The sequence below is a fragment of the Bubalus bubalis genome, chromosome 13 (assembly GCF_019923935.1).
Source record: "Bubalus bubalis isolate 160015118507 breed Murrah chromosome 13, NDDB_SH_1, whole genome shotgun sequence".
NCBI classification, from domain to species: Eukaryota; Metazoa; Chordata; class Mammalia; order Artiodactyla; family Bovidae; genus Bubalus; species Bubalus bubalis.
Window position 1 is genome coordinate 58,786,256 of NC_059169.1, and position 21,910 is coordinate 58,808,165.

Consider the following 21,910-nt stretch of genomic DNA (forward strand, 5'->3'; position numbering starts at 1 on the left):
CATCAAATCATTTTAAAAATAAATTGTTCAGATCTTCTCTATCCAAAATTATTTTGTATCTGCCTAATTCTTAAGTTAAATTAAAAGACGCTTACTCCTTGGAAGGAAAGTTATGACCAACCTAGATAGCATATTCCAAAGCAGAGTCATTACTTTGCCAACAAAGGTCCATCTAGTCAAGGCTATGGTTTTTCCAGTGGTCATGTATGGATGTGAGGATTGGACTGTGAAGAAAGCTGAGTGCCAAAGAATTGATGCTTTTGAACTGTGGTATTGGAGAAGACTCTTGAGAGTCCCTTGGACTGCAAGGAGATCCAACCAGTCCATTCTAAAGGAGATCAGTCCTGGGTGTTCTTTGGAAGGAATGATACTATAGCTGAAACTCCAATACTTTGGCCACCTCGTGTGAAGAGTTGACTCATTGGAAAAGACTCTGATGCTGGGAGGGATTGGGGGCAGGAGGAGAAGGGGACGACAGAGGATGAGATGGCTGGATGGCATCACCGACTTGATGGATATGAGTTTGGGTGAACTCTGGGAGTTGGTGATGGACAGGGAGGCCTGGCATGCTGCGATTCATAGGGTCGCAAAAAGTCAGACATGACTGAGTGACTGAACTGAACTGAATCCTTAAGTAGAGGTATATTAAAATTTTCTCAATATTATTATTTTTTCTAAAATTTTAGACATAACTCTAACAGTTTGGAGTTTTTGTATTTTGGTGTTATTCATCTGGCATAATTGTTCATGATGGCAATTTTCTTTGTCTTTTGTCTTCTTCTTCATCGAGAAAAAGTCATTCACTTTGTCCTGTTAAGAATTCCTCTTGGAAGTCTTCATTCGGTATTAAATAACTAGGTATTTGGTATTAATAGCCAAGTGTCAGTAATAACCAATAGCTGCTCTGTTTGTGCTTATATTTGCAAAACATATTTTGTTCATTTTTTTTTTCACCTTTTCTGGTCACTTGGTGTGATGATTGACATTTGGGAGGCTGAATTTTATCATTTGCAGGTTATAACTTCTTGTGTTCCTGGAACTTTGGCTCTGATGTCATTGTCATGTTCTGTCTTGAAGTCTTGTCTGTGCTCTTTCCAGGCTTCCTCACCTGTTCCTCCAAGTGCACCCTCTCCAGCCATGACCAAGTTGCCATTACCTCCACCCGCACATGGCACCATTGCGCCCTGCTTATTCCAGCTGCATCCCTGGAGCCTCTCACAGTGCCAGGAGCACAGGAGTTCTCAATAAGTATTTCTTTAGTGAATAATGATGGGTGTACAATTAGTTAGGTTCATCAGGAAGAAATAGAAAGCTCAAATATCAGTGGCTTGAAGAGTTTCTCTCCCTCTCTTATTTAAATTCCCTAGACCTTTAGGCATTTAACCCAGAGCATCTGGTAAGACTTTCGTTCTAAGAAATGTTCAGGGGCGCAGATTCTTTCCAGATCATCATGTTGCATCCCCAGGGCATGTTTTCTATCCGCACGTCTAAGATGGCCCACATCTCAGGCCACAGGATGGGGGAAGGGTCAAAGAAGAGTCAGCAGAATCTCTTAGAGAAGGTTCCTGGGGCCTGCCAAAGATACAAGCGCTTCTCCTTGTGTAGTCTTAGCCAGAATTTCATCTCAGGGCGATGCTGCCTACAAGGGAAGCTGGGATGTGCTGCCATAATCTGGATAACTTGGTGCCCAGCTAAAAATGCCATCACTGTGGAAGAATAGAAACCATGAACTGGGGCATCTTTAGCAACTGCAGAACACTAATCATGCATTGGAGAAGGAAATGGCAACCCACTCCAGTGTTCTTGCCTGGAGAATCCCAGGGACGGGGGAGCCTGGTGGGCTGCCATCTATGGGGTTGCACAGAGTCAGACACGACTGAAGTGACTTAGCAGCAGCAGCAATGATCTGAAAAAACATAGTGTTTGTGGAAACAAGAGGACTGATGGGGTACATGGTAGTAGGAACAAGGTAGTGGTGGGTCAGCTACAAAAAGCAGGAGGGGCTGGCCTGAGAAGGGTCTTAGACTGTAATGCCAAGACTTCAGATATTATCCTGGAGACTGTTTATCAGTGAGGGTTCCGAAAGGAAGCAGACAGTTTGAAAGGGGTGAAGTGAGTTCAATGAAAGTGAAAAGTGAGTGAGTGAAATTCACTCAGTCCTGTCTGACTCTTTTCAACCCCATGCACTGTGGGACACCCCCCACCACCACCAGGCTCCTCTGTCCGTGGGATTCTCCAGATAAGAATACTAGAGTGGGTTTCCATGCCCTCCTCCAGGGGATCTTCCCAACCCAGGGATTGAAGCTGGGTTTCCTGCATTGCGGACAGATTCTTTACCTTCTGAGCCACCAGGGAAGCTGAGTTCAATGGAGGGACTATTTAAAGGTGGATGATGCAGGGTCAGAAGCAGCAGGCGCCACATCCCCACCAGGACTGCAGAGGCAGGTGGGTAACGTTGCTGGAACCCAACAACCTCACAACTCCTGTTGTAGGAGGTGGGCATCAGGTAGGAGCTGTGCCTTTGCAGAGGAGCACTGGCTCTGCCGCATGTGGCCTGGACGCAGAACTGCTGACGCATCTGCGGTGCAAAACGAGCATGAAGACACCTTGTTCAAAAACTCTGAAGATGGCAACAGCAGAGCGTTAAACCAAATGTATTGCCTTCCTTGAGCACAGGGGGCCTGTGCCTTTTGTCCAGGTTACACACCCATGAAGCTGGCCTTGTCTGGCAGAGAAGAAGCTGGAGGAAAAGCACCCTAAACTTCGCTCTACTCCAGCCCTCTTTCTTTTTCCCTTGCCTCCCATTGCCCACACCCAAGGAGAAGTCAAAGCCAAGGAGCCTGGTTGAGGCCATCCATGAAGGTGAGGCCGCCCATGAAGGTGAGGCCCAGCCAGGTAGGGGAGCGAACAGTGGGACTGCGGGAGCAGCTACAGAATACCAAGCTCACTATGCAGAGCCATTAGAGATTTTAAAGCAGAGTGACGTGTCCAGTTTATTTTTAGAAAGAACTTTTTGACAGCCGTGTGGAGAATGGATTAGAGAGCCTGAAGGCAGAAAGACCAATTAGGAGGCTACCATGATGGCTTCGTAGTCACTCTCCTTTTTTAAAAAAATAAAAATTCACTGTAGAAATATATTTCTTGTTTATATTGCTAACCAAGTAACACACACACACATATAAAATTTGATGTTCATGCAACAATACTTAACCTTATTACAAGCAAAGTATTCTGATTTCATTTAGAAATATTGGTTCCATATTATGGTAATCATTTTGACCATATGTGTAAATCAAACCATCATGCAGTACACCTTAAACTTACATAGTGATGTGTGTCAACTCTTTTTCAATAAAACTGGTGGGCAGGGGAGTGGGAATGCTGGTTCCAAATCATTTAGGTGATTCTGTGAGTCACTGATGAGTCACAATTTTCAGTTTAAACATCAGTCTAAGAATGTGATAGACAGAACAGTGCCCCACAAAGATGCCCATGTCCTCTGAGTTTGGTTGAGGACCCTGAGATGAGAGGTTACCTTGCATTGCCCAGGGCCCCCAAGGCATCAGTGCGTGGGTGCTCTGTCGCTAAGTCGTGTCTGACTCTTTGCAACCCTATGGGCTGTAGCCCACCAGGCTGTCCATGGGATTCTCTGGACAAGAATACTAGAGTGGGTTGCTGTTTCCTCCTCCAAGGGATCTTCCCAACCAAGGGATCGAACCCACATCTCCTGTATTGACAGCCAGATTCTTTACCACTGAGCCATGTAGGAAGCCCAGGGTCTTTAAAAGGTGAAAAGGGAGGAGGAAGAGATGTGATGAATGAGACAAAGTCTGAGTGGGGTAGCTGGCCATCGCTTGTTTGGAGGAGGGAAGAAGGGGGCCATGAGCCAAAGAACACATACCTCCAGAAGGTAAATAAGGTTGAGGAGACGCACTCTCCCTGAAGGCTTCACAAGGAATGCAGTCCTGTTAACACCTTGATCTTCGCCAGTGAGACTCACAGGACTTTGACCTCCGGAACTGTGAGGTGATGAATGCATGTTGCTTTAAGTTGTTGAGGTTTGTGGTGATTCATTTCAGCAACAGCAAGACCCTAACATGAGGAGGGAAGTGAAGAGGGTCAGAGTGAAGGCAGTCGGTGTGGGCAGGGAGGAGAGACGTGGGGTCAGCTCCTCTCCCAGGGCCGAGGACCACAGCCCCAAGACAAGTCACAACTTTCCTTCGTCCCATGTGTTGTAATCCTGGGAAAGTTAAAATGAGTATCAGAGACTTACAGGGGGATGAAAGCCTGTTGAAAAACTCTTGTTTTAGTGAGACATGACTGTGAATTCGGGGTGGATAAACAGAATGTGCTGTAAACCTGTGAGTGGACCTTGAAGGAGACAGACAGGGCCACCCAGACAGTTTCTTCCTTTAGTCCCAGCTGCCCAAGGAGATTAACCTGCTGAGCATAGCTCTCATGGATGAGTCTGGAGTGTATCTAGAACTTGCAAAATGAAGCAAACTATTGATTTCTTTAGAAATGAAAGAAGAAACTGCTCCAGAACAGAAGAAGTCACCAGCCACACTGTGGAACTAGGAGATGAACAGTTTGTAAGATGGACAAATGAGCACATGAGTTAGTCCAGGATTGGTTTTATCAGTCATGGAACACTTGATGGGCAAACCAGCCACAGGACCTGGTAATGGTCAATCAGCTCATACTTTTAAGTATAACGATCAATCTCCACTCATAAGTTACTTGTTCTGAAAACACAAATCATTGGAAGAGCAAATCTCATAATAACTAGGGCACGTGATTTAAAATAAGTCATTTACAACAGCAAGAGAAAATGTAAGGCAAATTATCTAAGAAAAAAATCTAAGGAGGCACAAGATCTTTATATAGAAAATTATAAAACTGTAGAGATACATGTGTGTGAGCACTCAGTCATGTCCAACTCTTTGATACCCCATGGACTGTAGCCCACCAGGCTCCTCTGTCCATGGGATTTCCCAGGCAAGAATATTGAACTGGGTTTCTGCCGGGGTCCAGCCCCAGCTGATCCAGGGTATTCGAAGGAGAGACGGCGTCGGCGAGGATCAGGAAACAACTGCTTAATTAAACGTTAATTAAGGATATAAAGAGTAATAGAATGAGGATAGCTCAGTAGGAAAATTCAGTGAAGAAAAGAGGCTGAATAAAATTCCAAAGCAGGGAATTTACATCACCTACGAAGGCCACAGGCATCCTCCCGTTCTCCTGAGGGAGAGGAGACACTAAGGCCTCCCCGGTCAGATCTTAGAAGCCCAGGCAAAATTAGTACGCTTGACGAGCTTCCCCGCCTCAGAGGAAAAATTCAGCCAGAAGGTGAAAGAAAGAACGACATGGGGAGACCAAATTTCGGTGAACAAGGCCCGCACTTTATTTTCCAAAGTAGTTTTTATACCTTAAGTTGTGCATAGAGGATAATGGGGGAAGGGGTAGAGTCATGCAGTAAGCCAGGCTTTCTTCCTGCAAACTTATCATACGTAAAAGTTTAGGTGATTTGCATCATCTTCTGGCCCGGAGGCCTGTTAACATTTTAAGACCCTTTCTTCAGAAAACTTATTTTTCTCTAAAGGTGATTGGTCAGGAGCCACCCTCCAAAAGCATTAGATAAAGTTGCATTCCTATAGGGCAAAGGTGTGGTGGGCCATAACAAGTAAAAGAATTAACTCAAGGGTCCAAGGTTGCAAACATTGAGGCTACTACTTACATTTCTATACGCCCATTATATCAATCAATACACCTGCAAGGACACAGTAGGTAAGAGATATGGAGACTTAGCAGCAAACATTGGCCCAATAAGTGAAAAACCCTTCACCAATACAATTTCTAATCAATCTTTTAACTACTCAAAGGAATCTGTGTTTAGACAGTTTAGAACATCTCATGCCTCTCACAGCTGGGAGGCTCTGAGCAATCACATGTGGCCAGAAAAACCTATTCAGGCAGGCTAGAGGACTTCCAAAGGAGTTTGTAGGTTGAAACACTATCACACCCAGGAACTTTATTAACTGGAGCTATAAGTTCACTCTTTTTTCAGAGAGAGGTAGTGGGGGACAGCCCCCCGTAAAGTCAGAGGTGTAGGTGAAAGCACAAAGCAGAAAGTAGGCAGACTCTGGTTTTGGGGGTAGATGCTCGAGAATTTCCAGGGGGACTCCTGAGGCTCGATCCCGCCTTTGCGTATGCCGAGCCTCCTTCCTCATGACCTTTGCCATGGGCGGAGTTCCTCACGCTGGCTCCTGGCAGTGACAGAATTCCAGTTGAGCTATTCCAGATCCTGAAAGATGATGCTGTGGAAAGTGCTGCACTCAATATGCAATATGCACTCAATATGCAATATGCCGGCTCCCGGCAGGTTTCCATTTTCTTCTCCATAGACACATAACAAGATCTAATAAATGAAATCTGTTTCATGTCTGGCCAGGGTGACTATCTTAAAGATGCTGATTTTCTCCCAAATTTCTCTGTAAGTTCAATGCAATAAGGAGCATTACCTCCTGAGTGTGTGCGTGCACACGCGTGTGTGTAACTTAGGAAGATACCTGTAAAGTGCATGTGCAAGAGCAGATGGCCAGGAAGCACCAGGACTACTGGAAAGGGAAAGAGACTCATTCAATTAAACTAAAAATTTAAAAACTCAAATGTAATAGAAGTTGCCATAAATCATATGATAAAGTCAAACAGAGCTTGGGGGAGGAATTTGTAGATACAGGTAACTCATAAAGATTGAAAGGAGAAGGGGGCGGCAGAAGATGAGTTGTTTGGATAGCATCAGTGACTCAATGGACAGGAATCTGAGCAAACTCTGAGAGATAGTAAAGAACAGGGGAGCCTGGCATGCTATAGTCCACAGGGTTGCAAGGAGTCGGACACAGCTTAGCAACTGAGCAATAACAATAAAGCATCAGTCAGTGAGTCAGTCAGTTCAGTCCCTCAGTGGTGTCTGACTGAGACCCAATGGACTGCAGCACGCCAGGCTTCCTTGTCCATCACCAACTCCTGGAGCTTGCTCAAAATCATGTCCATCAAGTCAGTAATGCCGTCCAACCATCTCATCCTCTGTCGTCCCCTTCTCCTCCTGCCTTCAATCATTCCAGCATAAAGGTCTTTCAAATGAGTTAGTTCTTCCCATCAGGTGGCCAAAGGATTGGAGTTTCAGCTTCAGCATCATTCCTTCCAATGAATATTCAGGACTGATTTCCTTTAGGATCGACTGGTTGGATTTCCTTGCAGTCCAAGGGACTCTCAAGAGTCTTCTCCAACACTATGGTTCGAAAGCATCAATTCTTCGGTGCTTAACTTTCTTCATAGTCCAACTCTCACATCCATACATGACTACTGGAAAAACCATAGCTTTGACTAGACAGACCTTTGTTGGCAAAGTAATGTCTCTGCTTTTTAATATGCTATCTAGGCTGGTCATAACTTTTCTTCCAAGGAGCAAGGGTCTTTTAATTTCATGATCGCAGTCACAATCTGCAGTGATTTTGGAGCCCCCCAAAATAAAGTCTGTCACTGTTTCCATTGTTTCCCCATCTGTTTGCCATGAAGTGATGGGACCAGATGCCATGATCTTAGTTTTCTGAATGTTGAGTTTGAAGCCAACTTTTTCTCTCTCCTCTTTCACGTTCATCAAGAGGCTCTTTAGTTCCTCTTCACTTTCTGCCATAAGGATGGTGTAATCTGTGTATCTGAGGTTATTGATATTTCCCCTGGCAACCTTGATTCCAACTTGTGCTTCATTCAGCCCAGCGTTTTTCATGATATACTCTGCATATAAGTTAAATAAGCAGGGTGACATACAGTCTTGACATACTCCTTTCCCGATTTGGAACCAGTTTGTTGTTCCATGTCCAGTTCTAACTGTTGCTTCCTGACTTGCATACAGAGTTCTCAAGAGGCAAGTCAGGTGGTCTGGTATTCCCATCTCTTGAAGAATTTTCCACAGTAGGTTGTGATCCATACAGTCAAAGGCTTTGACATAGTCAATAAAACAGAAGTAGATGTTTTTCTGGAACTCTCTTGCTTTTTCTACAATCCAACAGATGTTGGCAATTTGATCCCTAGTTCCTCTGCCTTTTCTAAATCCAGCTTGAATATCTGGAAGTTCACAGTTCACATACTGTTGCAGCCTGGCTTGGAGAATTTTGAGCATTCCTTTACTAGCATGTGAGATGAGTGCAATTGTGTGGGTTTGAGCATTCTTGGCATTGCCTTTCTTTGGGATTGGAATGAAAACTGACCATTTCTGTCCTGTGGCCACTGCTGAGTTTTCCAGATTTGCTGGCATATTGAATGCAGCACTTTCACAGCATCATCTTTTAGGATTTGAAATAGCTCAACTGGAATTCCATCACCTCCACTAGCTCTGTTTGTAGTGATGCTTCCTAAAGCCCACTTGACTTCTCATTCCAGGCTGTCTGGCTCTAGGTGAGTGATCACACCTCGTGGTTATCTGAGTCATGAAGATCTCTTTTGTATACTTCTTCTGTGTATTCTTGCCACCTCTTCTTAATATCTTTTGCTTCTGTTAGGTCCATACCATTTCTGTCCTTTATTGAGCCCATCTACGTATGAAATATTCCCTTAGTTTCTCTAATTTTCTTGAAGAGATCTCTAGTCTTTCCCATTCTATTGTTTACCCCTATTTCTTTGCATTGATCACTGAGCAAGCCTTTTTTAAATCTCTCCTTGCTATTCTTTGGAACTCTGCATTCAAACGGGTATATCTTTCCTTTTCTCCTTTGCCTTTCATGTCCCTTCTTTTCACAGCTATTTGTAAGGCCTCCTCAGACAACCATTTTGCCTTTTTGTATTTCTTTTTTTGGGGATGGTCTTGATCCCTGCCTCCCGTACAATGTCACGAACCTCTGTCCATAGTTCATCAGGCACTCTATCTATCAGATCTAGGCCCTTAAATCTATTTCTCACTTCCACTGTATAATCATAAGGGATTTGATTTAGGTCATACCTGTATGGTCCAGTGGTTTTCCATACTTTCTTCAATTTAAGCCTGAATTTTGCAATAAGGAATTCATGATCTGAGCCACAGTCAGCTCCCAGTCTTGTTTTAGGTGACTATAGAGCTTCTCCATCTTTGGCTGCAAAGAATATAATCAGTCTGATTTTGGTGTTGGCCATCTGGTGATGTCCATGTGTAGAGTCTTCTCTGGTGTTGTTGGAAGAGGGTGTTTGCTATGACCAGTGCGTTCTCTTGGCAAAACCCCATTAGCCTTTGCCCTGCTTCATTCTGTACTCCAAGGCCAAATTTGCCTGTTACTCCAGGTATTTCTTGACTTCCTACTTTTGCATTCCATTTCCCTATAATGAAAAGGACATCTTTTTTGGATTTTAGTTCTAGAAGGTCCTGTAGGTCTTCATAGAACCATTCAATTTCAGCTTCTTTAGCAATATTGGTCAGGGCATAGACTTGGATTATTGTGATATTGAATGGAAACGAAGAGAGATCATTCTGTTGTTTTTGAGGTTGCATCCAAGTACTGCATTTCAGACTTTTTTGTTGACTATGATGGCTACTCCACTTCTTTTAAGGGATTCCTGCCCACAGTAGTAGATATAATGGTCATCTGAGTTGAATTCACCCATTCCAGTCCATTTTAGTTCGTTGATTCCTAAAATGTTGATGTTCACTCTTGCCATCTCCTGTTTGACCACTTCCAATTTGCCTTGATTCATGGACCTAACATTCCAGGTTCCTATGCAATATTGCTCTTTACAGCATCAGACTTTACTTCTATCATGTCACATCCACAACTGAGTGTTGTTTTTGCTTTGTCTCTGTCTCTTCATTCTTTTGGAGTTATTTCTCCACTGATCTCCAGTAGCATATTGGGGAGTATATGGACTCCCATACTGGGGAGCATTTAAAGCATCAGTACCCAGAATATTTTAATAATTACATATCAATATGAATCAACTCATCCACTAAGTAAGCAGGCAATGGCAATTCACAAAAGAGGAAATCTGAACAGACAATAAATATACAGTGACATGTCCTACTTCACTAGTCATTGAGGAAATAAAAACAAAAGTGAGATACCTCCTCACTCGCATAAAACAGCAAAACCTTTTCTATGTGATGATGTCAAGTGTTGAAGAGGATGTGGAGAAGCAGAAACTGTCATACTTTCCAGATAGGAGTGTAAACAGGTCCAAGCATTTTTGAGAACAGTCTGATGCTGTCTAATGAAGAGGAAGATTCCTAGCGATGCTCCCTAGAGAAACACAAACCTGTACACAAGAAGACCCACAGCACCCTCTCATTTAGGCATTGTTTAACCCGGCAACAAATTACCCAACATTGCAAGACTAGACACAAAAATGCTGGTATATTCCCCGCCAAAGAAGAGCTATATCAGGGACTTCCCTGGCGGTCCAGTGGTTGGGATTTTGCCTTCCAGTGCAATGGGTGAGGGTTCAATCTCTAGTCTAGGAGCTAGGATACCACATGTCTCATGGCCAAGAAACGAAGGTATAAAAAAAAAAAAAATGAAGGCAATGTTGTAGCAAGTTCAATGGGGACTTTAAAGATGGTCCACATCAAAAAATCTTTTAAAATAAATCTTAAAAATGATCTTTAAAAAGTACTATGTCATAGCTTAAAATGAGTTCACTAGAGCCTTGTGTATTACCATAGATAAATCTCAGAACCATAGCACTGATCCAGAAAATCAAGTTGTAGCAAAATGCATATAGTAACATGGCATGCAAAACAATGTTTATGCACACAAAATCCATATAAACATCTGTATAAAAGTCATAAAACCTTTTATGACACTAGAATGTTAAGCACCAAACTCAGAATGGAAGGTCTGGGAAAGAGGAAGGGGAATGCAGCTGGGGAAAAGGGGGAAGACACAACAGGCTGTAGCTGTGATGTTTGATTCATACTCTACGCTCATTATTTTATTTTATATGTTGGGCCTTTTTATATGATCTACTTTTGTCTAGTTTGTCCCACTTTTTCAATTCTATAATCAGTGCTCCCATTTCATTTAGTTTATATTTTCCAATTTCTTCATCTCTCTTTTTTTTTTTTGATGTTCTTTCTCAAGCCTTTATCAAGTGTAGTAGAAAAGCTTTTATATGCATATGTATAAATAGTATGCATAATATATATATCTTAGAAAACTTATGCCTATGCCTAACTAAAAATGTTACGACATTTTTAGTCCCCTTGTTTGACTTAGTATGGATAGAATGCTAGATTTCTAACTTTTTAAAACAAAATAGATATCCAAAAAGCAACCCAGGTTTACTGTATAGCACAGGGACCTATAGTCAGTATCTGGTAATAACCTATAGTGGAAATAATCTGAAAAATAATATATGTGTATGTGTATAACTGAATCACCCTGCTGTGCACCAGAAACATTGTAAGTCAACTATACTTCAATAAAATACATATACTGAGGGAAAAAAATCAAACCTTTCACCTTGACAATACAGCCCCACAGTCTTGCCCCCCATCCCCAAGCCTGTCTCTGCCAACCTTTCCAATCTCTCCATCCATCACTCCTCTGTACCACTGGGCTCTTGATATACCGTATACACAGTGACACCACTGTGTCATTTCCTGAATATATTTCATTTCATAGTGCTATGACTTCACTGTTCCCTCCATGGGGACCCCACCTGGGAAGCCATTCATCCTTCCACATTCATTTTGTGTATCATCTCTGTGATCTCCAAGGGCTGCTTCTCAAACTCACATGCCCAGGAGTCATCCTTAGGTCTTCTTAGAACTCAGGTTCTGATTCTGCAGGTCTGGGTGGGGCCTCCATGAGGATCACATGGAGAATTCCACCCTTTTCCTCCAAAATCAGGATTCCTATGGCCTCCCCTACATTCCCTTATAGTATTCATCGCATTGTTCTGGGTCTTCTTTCTTTTTTTTTTTTTTAAATGAATATCCATCTTTTCCGTGAAACTCCTAAGGCTAGTTATCTCCTAGGGTAGTTTTCCTGCCCTGGAATTCACCAAACTGTCAGCACCCAGCCTTCATTCTCAGACAACCTGAAACATTCCAACATTGAAAGCATAATTGCCTTTTGCACCTCAGGTAAAACCTTGTTAAATCTGTTAAAACATATCTGTTTAAATTATGTTTCATATCTCAGGCCAGTAGCAACAGGTAGGTAGGACAGTAAATGCAATATTGTGCGCAGATCAGGTCTGAATAAGTTCCTAATTACTGTGCTCAACGCAAAAGGCAAGCTGGAAACCCTGAAAGATGTTTCAATCCCTTAGGGCAGAGAAAGCCATGGAGATGGGGAGAATTACTTACTTAGTCACAGGGCATGGATCTTGCTCTAGGCATTAAGGTGGATTACGGGAGCTTTGCAGAACCTGTTCGAAGAAAATAGGCCCTCTGAGAGTAGGAAGAGCGAAAGGGCAAATGAAGGGCTGCCTGATGAGTAACTCTTAATGGCCTGCCCACGGCTCGCCCGCCACGCTGCCAGTCCCGTCCGTGGGCAGGGAGCCCGCATGGCTGTGCCCGTGGCAGAAGCAGGCAGCTGAGTGGAGGGTGGTGGAGCCTGGCACCAGCTGGCACTTGCCTGCCCGAGTCCAGCGCTGGGTCTGGGTCTCGGCGGCTATGCCCCTCCTTGAGCAATTTTCATCTTTCAGGGTCCACGGGTGCCGGATTCAACAAATACAAATATTGCACGGGGTATATGTAGACTCAAAAAGTATTCCTTATTTATCTGAGATTCACATATCGTGGGGCATCCGTATTTCATCGGGTCACTGTCTCTGGGCCTCGCTTTCTTCATTTCTAAAATGGGCTTGATAAGCTGATACACATAATAAAGGTTGTGGGAAGAAATGACTTAATACAGGGAACGTGCTTAGAACAGAGCCTGGTTCCAGAGCACATGCTCACCAAGGTGAGTTTATTATTCCGCCTTCACGTCACTATCTTCAGGTTTGTCTGAACCGTAGACACACAAGTTCTAACTGGTCACCCTGACTCTAGTTCCTTTTCCCTCCTTCCTTCCATGTGACAGCCAAGGAGGTCACTTGCCAAGGAGGTCACTTGCAAACAGAACTCTGAGCATGCTTTTTTTTTGCTTTTTTTTTTCCTGGCCATACAACAGGCAGGATCTTAGTTCCCCCACCAGGGATTGAACCCTGGACCCCCTGCAGTAGAAGGGCAGAATCCTAACCACCGGGCAGTCAGGGAAGTCCCCCTGAGCATGTGTTTTCAGTTCTACTACACGTCTTCTCGTGGCTCCCCAATCCACCTTCCTCTAACTGCGTGGAAAGGAAAATCAGAATGGAGCTGCTTTTCTCCACAGTGTGGGCGCTGAGGAGGTGTGGCTTCTGCACGTCTCAGCCTGGATGGAATCTGAACTTTTGACCACTTCTCCTAAGGATGATAGCCAGAACATCCGCCAGAAACTCAAGATTCTTGTCAGACCCTTGCCCCACTCAGGACAGCCCATCCACTGACAGGACCCCTACCCTAAAGCAACCCGCAGCAGCTTGTCCCTTATGAACAAGTACTCATTTCCTGTGCCAGAGAACAGCCTCATGGCTTTTGCCCCTCTCTTTCGGTTTTATCCCCAATCTGTGTCTCCCAAATTGCAGTTCTTAAAACCCTTCTGATAAAGCTCTTTGTTCTACAAAGATTCAAGATAGCTTCGTGTCCGGCGCCTACAAGACTTGCAGCCCCTCACCTTTTCAGCCTCTGCTGCCACCACACCTGCCCTCTGGGCCCCATGCCCGGCTCTTCTTTCCTCCCTCTGTACTCTTCCCAGGCTACCCCCTCTATCTGCAATCCCCGTCTCCCTGTGGCCCCTGAGAGATAGCCTCGCATCCTCTGGAGCTCTGTGTTAGAGCGCCTTCTCTGGCAATTTATCTAAGCCCCCATTGTGAGACCTCATCCACCTCCATATTTGGGTTCTCATACCTTTATCTGCTCCTGTCATACTATATTATAATGATTTCCCATTCTTACATTATATTTTCTCTAACAGGATAACATCTGTGTGTACATTAATCTTAATCCACAGCCTAAAGTTTTTAGTTAGTATTTGAAGTATCTTAATCAGGAACTCACACATCAAGGCTGGTTATCAAACATTAAAAAACAAATAAACAAACAAAACCCTGGCAGGAGTTTCCAGCCCAGAGGAGACTGCAGCAACTTCAAACACCTTGCTCACCATCTTCACCAGAGGCTGTGCTCTCTGGCTAAGGGATGTGGAAGCAGCTTTTCATTTCTGGAGTGGGCGGTGTTGAGGGAATATGGTGGACTTGTATGGGCACCACTGTCCTGTCAAGAGTAGAAGAGAGGGAAACCCGAGGTCTCAACCCCACTTCACTCGGTCCTTCCACTTCCTGGAGGTTTCTGCCATCTGATTTGCCTAAGCTGATTTATTGTTGGCATACAGTTTCATTTGCCACCAGTGAAACTTTCATGCAAAGTGTTTATTGGAGAGCCTGAAAGAACAGACAACAGGGACTTACCCAAAATTTTGGAACAGCTGGAGAGACTGGAGTTCTACCTGCTTGCTAACAGAATTGGTTCATGTTTGGGAATGTGGCCTAAGACTTGCTCTCTTTGCTACACACACCTGGTAGGGACGGGGCAGCGGGCGGGGCTAGGGGGAGGCAGAATGTGCCTGTACCCCTCCATGTGTCCCAAATCATCGAGGCCACCATCATCCAGCAAAAAGGACCAGACACAAGCTACACCAAATTGCTTCAGTTTACATCACCTTCAGAGACTGATATTCAACACCTTTTTGACTCTGGCCCCTCCCCCTGCAGCTAGTACCGCCGTGGATGTTTATACTGAAGGAGCAGGAAAAAGCCAAGACCCTTTATTGCTGAGCAAGCTTTAAAGCATTGAGGACAGACCCAGACATCTGGTTAGCAAATAGGGTCAGGATGAAAATACGTGGGGCTTCCCTGGTGGCTCAGCGGTAAAGCACATGCCTGCCAATGCAGGAGACATGGGTTCAATCCCTGAGTCTGGAAGATCCCCCTGGAAAAGGAAATGGCAACCCACTCCAGTATTCTTGCCTGGAGAATACAATGGACAGAGGAGCCTAGCAGGCTACAGTCCATGGGGTGGCAAAAGAGTCAGGCAAGACTGAGCGACTAAACAACAGCAACAATGAAAACATGTAGGAAAAGAAAGACTACACCAGAAAAGTTACCTTATGATATCTTTTTCTTGAAATTGTTTCTGTAAGAAACAGCTTTCCCTCTTGAAAATTCATACCATCCCATTAGCAGTAAAGGCATTGAAGAATCTTTTTTTTTTAATATATATTTTTTAATATATGGCAAAACCAATACAATATTGTAAAGTTAAATAAAATAAAATTAAAAAAAAAAAACTAGATAACCAACAAAGACCTACTGTATAGCACAGGGAATGATATTCAGTATCTTGTAATAACCTATAATTGAAAAGAATCTAAAAAAATAATAACTGAATCACTTTTCTGTACACTTGAAACTAACACAATATTGTAAATTATTAATAACTATTTCAATAAAAATTAAAAACAATTAAAAATTTTTCAAAAAAAAAAAAAAGAATCTTTTTTAAAAAAGAATCCCTCTCACACACTTTGCCTGTTAGTATTTTTCCTCAAAACCCATAACCTTAGTCTAATCATGAGAAATATCAGACAAATCCAAATTAAGTCACGTTCTATAACACACGTGGACAGCACTCTTCAGAACTGTCAAGGTCATGATAAACAAGGAAAGCCTGAAAAACTGTCAGAGACTGGCGAGACTATGGGGACATGATGACTAAGTGCCATGTGGGATCCTGGCTGTGCTCTGGGAACAGAAGGAGGACATTAGTGGAAAAGCTGATGAAATTCAGATATGACTGGAGCTTCGTTGGCAGTACTGCACCAATGTTAACGCCCTCAGTTCAGTTCAGTCACTCAGTCGTGTCTGACTGAGACCCCATAGACTGCAGCACGCCAGGCTTCCTTGTCCATCACCAACTCCCGGAGCTTGCTCAAACTCATGTCCATCGTGTCAGTGATGCCATCCAACCATCTCATCCTCTGCCATCCCTTCACTTCCTGCCTTCAATCTTTCCTAGCGGGGTCTTTTCCAACAGGTCAGTTCTTTGCATCAGGTGGCCAAAGTATTCGAAGCTTCAGCTTCAGCATCAGTCCTTCCAATGAATATTCAGGACTGTTTACTTTAGGATTGACTGGTTTGATCTCCTTGCCATCCAAAGGACTCTCAATTGTCTTCTCCAACACAGCTGTTCAAAAGCATCAATTCTTCAATGCTCAGCCTTCTATATGGTCCAACTCTCACATCCATGCCCAATTACTGGAAAAACCATAGCTTTGACTATACGGACATTTGTCGGCAAAGCAATGTCTCTGCTTTTTAATATGCTAAGTTAGCTTTTCTCCCAGGGAACAAACATCTTTTAATTTCATGGCTGCAGTCACCATCTGCAGTTAACTCCTTAGTTTTGCCTAACATACTACGATAATGAAAGCTGCTGATATTAGTGGAAACACCATGGAGGAAATACAGGAATTCTGTATTTTATAATTCTATAAAAAGTTTTGCAGCTTTTCCCTAAACCTAGAATTATTCCAAAATAAAAGCTCATTTAAAAAGGAAATGTGTTTTGAAAATAAAGGTAAATATTTGACTGACTGGATTTCTTTTAGAAAGACCTTTAGGAAGATTAACCAGATAATCTTCACAGTCTGTTTAAAAAACAGATGAGGGAGTGAACAGTTCTGCCTGATCCCATAAAGAGAGGAAGCCACAGGTCTGCTCCAGGGCAGAGACCTGGACTCCTGGCAGACAGACAGATGGACGCTCCCTGTCACGGAGGCGGGACCAGAGCTCTGCCATAGCTTGCCTTTCTCACCCCTGATTGACTTCGCCCACCCCCTCAGCAGGCAGTAATCATGCCTCCCTCCCCTGGAAGTCAGGGCTTGTTGCTGGACTGTGGGCTCTTCTTCTGAGAAGCCTGCGGTGACTCATTTCCTGGGACCTCAGAGTCTCCATGCCTGGTCTTCTGCTCTTGGACATCTCAAGTTCAACCTTCCATCTTGCACATCCCTGCACTTGACATTGCTAGGGTAACAGTAGTAATGTCTTTGCTAAAACTGGATGTGAGCTCCTTCCAAACCTTCACCTCCATCCTGACCCATGATGCCATGCCCATCCTTCAGCTCCCCAGATGGCAGCCGCCATTGGTAACCACTGTGCCCTGAGGTCCTGTCCCATCCTCTCTCCTCCCGACACCTCATCCTCTGTACTCCGGGAACTTCACAGTGTGTACACCCAACAGCTGTGGCCACCTTGGAGAAGACAGGCAAGAAACTTGTAAACACATAAGTAAGACAACTCAAAATACAGATGGGCATCGTGAAGGAAATAAGCCAGCCTGCTTGACTTGCAGAAAGTGTCGGGGCATTTATGTGGTGGCCTCACCTGAGGCATGAAAGGGAGCCGGCCTTGTGAAGATCCCTGGAGAGTGCAACTGTCTGGAGGCATAGCTAATTCAAAGGCCTTGGGGTGGGAATACTTTCAGTGTTTGAGGGAAAGAAAGAAAAGTGGAGTGACTGGGGTGGGTGGGGGTGGTGACTGAGGGATGTGGAGGGTGAAGGAAAGGGTAGAGAGTGAAAGGGGGTGAGCAGCGGTGAGTGAGGGTGAGGAGGGGTGAGTGGGGATGGGTGGGGGGTGGGGGATGAGTGGGGTGATCGAGGGTGAGTGAAGGGTGAGTGGAGTGATGAGGAGTGAGTGAAGGGTGAGGGTGGTCGTTGAGGTGAGTGGAGGGTGAGGGGGACGGTTGAGGTGAGGGTGATGGTTGAGGTGAGTGGAGGGTGAGGGGGACGGTTGAGGTGAGTGGAGGGTGAGGGTGATGGTTGAGGTGAGGGGTTGGTGAGGTGAATGGAGGGTGAGGGGGGCAGGTGGGCCCGGTCCACTCGTGCAGGATGGGGGATGTGAGGAGATGCAGGTTTCATCCTACCTGCTTTTTGTGTGTGGAACCGGGACAGCACAAAGGCCATGAGTGCCGGGCCCTGTCTCATGAGGGGCATTTGGTTTTCTCCCCCAGCCTCAGGAGTGGAGCTCTATGGGCCAGGCCTCCGTCACATGCCCCACACGTCGCCCTGTTGGGAAGATCGCATCTCCTGCTTCAAGGACGCGGGGAGGGGCTGCAGAGGCGGCACAGAGAGCTGCCCTGACAGGCGGGACCACATTTAGGAGACAAGGCAGAGGCCTCTGAAACAGCTTCCTTCCTCCTGGCTCCTTAGAGCTAGGAAACCAGCCTGGCATTTTACATCAATCAGACCATCCGGAGAAAGTCTCAGTGTCTCAGAGTGATTGAAAAAACAAATGTCTGTAACAAATGACAAATAGGTTAGAAAGTGGAAGAATTCATGGGGTGGAAGGAACTGGTTTACAATTCTGTTTCCAGACCATTAGCCCTGAGCTTTGAGAGGTCAGATAAATGGGTGTGATCAGTGAATTTCCTTCCTCTTTGTGATGGTAACCGTAACAACAAGCATGTTTTGAACACACCGTGCGAGCCAGGCACACAGTATGTTATCAGGCCGTTTACCTGGAAATTTACAATCTTCATAACCACGCATTTTTCAGATGAAGGTTGGGAGGTTGAAGAATCTGCCCACGATCATGTCACCAGAAGATGTAAGATTCAAACACTGATTAGGAACCCTAGGGTCTTAATCCCTGCCCCTGGGTGGCCGGGCACCTCCAGTGTCTGCTCCAGGCCTGCTGGGCGCTGGTAGAGCTGCTCCCTGGGCCTGGCAGCTGCCCCGAGGCTGGGCCTGTTCAAGCAGGAGCCGCCACCCCTTAGGGAGCTGGCCACCACTGCCAGGGCTGAAGGCCAAAGTGAAAGGAGCCCAAGGACTGGCAGAGTCGGGATGATCGCTGCTTACGTTCCCCTGAGGGGAAAAGGGGAAGAAACTGTGGTTTTGATGAACGCGTTTACCCTGGCCTCTGGTTGACTCCACACCCTACCTCATCTAGAAGCTTCTTCCTAGGTGATAGTTGAGATGTAAGTCTTTACTGAATTTGTTACAACATTGAACCTGTTTTCTGTTTTGGTTTTCTGGCTGCAAGGAATGTAGGATCATAGTTCCCCGACCAGGAATCAAACCCAGGACTCCGGGTGCATCTGTGTGGTGGGTTGAACTGAGGCCCCCAAAGGATACGCCCAAGTCCCCACTCCCAGAACCGTGAATGCAGACTCACCAGGAAAAAATGTCTTTGCAGATGTATTTAAGAGGTGAAATCACTCTAGGTTTCGGTTGGGTCCTAAGTCCTAAGACAGATGTCCTTACAGGAGCAGAGGGAGGTCTGGGACACAGACACACAGAGAAGGTACAAGGTGAAGCTGAGGCTGGAGTGATGAGCATGGGTGATGAGGAAGCTGGGAGAGGGAACAAGGGTCCTCTTCCTCTGGGGTCTGAAGGGGGCCCGTGGCCAGGCTAGCACCAGGAGTTTGGACTTTTGGCCCCGGGAACCTTGGAGGGTGATTCTCTGATGCTTTAAGCTGCCAGTCTGTGGTGATTAGTTAAGGTGTCCCTGGAAGCTAACAGGGTTCTGCCACCCTCGTCCTTAGGCCTAACAAACTAGTTACACTGCACCCCCTTCGCCCCCCAGGCAGTGGCATGCAGTGCTGAGTCCCTCAGTCGTGTCCGACTCCATGACCCCATGGACTGTAGCCCACCAGGCTCCTCTGTCCAAGGGATTCTCCAGGCAAGAATACTGGAGTGGGTTGCCATGCCCTCCTCCAGGAAATCTTTCCAGCCCAGGGATGAAACCCACATCTCTTATTTCCCCTGCATTGGCAGGCGGGTTCTTTACCACTAGCACATTTGGGAAGCCCCATCCCCCAGGCAAAGGGTTCCCAGATTCCAGGGAGAAATGGAATGGATAAGGGCAGGCCATCTCTGCCCAGTGCACTGGTCCTCGTGGGCAGAGCCCCAGGGCAGGACATGGATGCCGGCCATGGTCCAGCTTCAGAAAGGGCCCTCTTCCAGCGCTGGGGCCCCCCTCTCTCCCAGTTGGACTTTGGGCAGCTCCTTCCCTGCCGGGGGCGCAGGTCAGTCTGTCTTTGATGATTCCATCTCTTCTCCCCCCTTTAGCCTCCAGGGGAGGTGCTCCCTGCCCCTCTCTGGACAGGGCCTGGTGGGGCCGCCCAGTGCATCTCACTCCGGGCCGCTTTCCCCCTTGAGTCTCCTAAGTGCTGAGTGACTCCAACTTCTCTGGCCCCATGTTTACCAACAACTCCCACAGACAGCTAATCCTATCCTTTCCTTTTGGATTTTTCTAGTTTCACCCAAAGTACGGTTTCCAAACCCACAAGGGGCAAGGGGGGCACCTCATGGGTGGGGCTCCATGGGGACATCCCCAGCTGGTGCTACGTGAGTTGGTCCCACAGCAACATGCCAAAGTGATGTCCGTCAGCTGGCGTTTGACACGGGCAAGTTCATCCTGACTGCGATTTTTCTTTGTGTGTGTATGTGTGTGTATGAGAGAGAGACTGAGTATATGAGTGCTGTAAAAGTGTGAGAGTATGTGTCTCTTAGTGTCTGTGAGTGTGTGTATCTGTGAGAGTGTGTTGTGAGTGTTGTGTGTGAGAGTGTGTGAGTGATTGTGTGTGTGAGTGTATGTGTTTGACACAGGCAGGTTCATCCTGACAGCTCTTTTTCTTCTCTGTGTCCGTGTGTGAGAGAGAGTGTGAGTGTGTGTGTTAGTGTCTGTGAGAGTGTGTGTATGTGTCTGAGAGTGTGTGTGTGAAACTGAGTATATGAGTGTTGTGAAAGTATGTGTGTTAGTGTCTGTGAGAGTGTGTATGTGTGTGAGAGTGTACGTGTGAGACTGAGTATGTGAGTGTTGTGAAAGTGTAAGTGTGTTTGTGTCTGTGAGAATGTGTGTGAGACTGAGTATGTGAGTGTTGTGAAAGTGTGACAGTGTGTGTTAGTGTCTGTGAGAGTGTGTTGTGAGACTGAGTATGTGAGTGTTGTGTGTGAGAGAGTGTGTGTGTTAGTGTCTGTGTGTGTGAGAGAGTGTGTGTTAGTGTCTGTGAGAGTGTGTATGTGTGTGTGTGAGAGAGTGTGTGTGAGTCTAAGTATGTGAGTGTTGTGAAAGTGTGACAGTGTGTGTTATGTCTGTGACAGTGTGTGTGTGAGACAGTATGTGAGTGCTATGAAAGTGTGACAGTGTGTGTGTGAATGTCTATGAGAGTGTGTGTGTGAGACTGAGTATGAGTATTGGGAAAGTGTGAGAGTATGTGTGTTAGTGTCTGTGAGTGTGAGTGTGTCTGTGAGAGTGTGTTGTGAGACTGAGTATGTGAGTGTTGTGAGTGTGTGTGTGTGAATGATTGTGTTTGTGTGTGTGTTGAGGTTGGAGGCAGTCGCTAGCCACCTAACATTTTGATGTTCTCACACCGAATAAAGGGAGACTTTGAAGTTCTTACTCTTTCCGTCAGCACTAAAACCCTGAGATTCTGTGGAGCTTGTCCCAGAAGAATTTAAGACCAGAAATAATGAGTTCATGGGTGCTTTCAACAGCTCACTCTTACAGAGAACTCCAAACCCACAAGAAAGAAGAAAGAACCCTCCCTCATCCACCCGGTGTCTGCAGCGACCGCCTTTGGCAGAACGCACTGCTTGCTGTGAGGGACTCGCTCCTGTGGTTTGTTTTTAACAACATCTATCCTTGAGCCACCTTCCGAGGGGCGAGGCCTGCCCACCTGCAGCGGGGCCCCGAGGCCGGTGTGAGCTTCACCCGCTGCCCAGGAGGCAAGTTGTCAGGCAGCCCCCCTTGCAGCTCAGAGCACCCATCTTGCGGGCCGTCCCATCCACTCCCGAGCCCT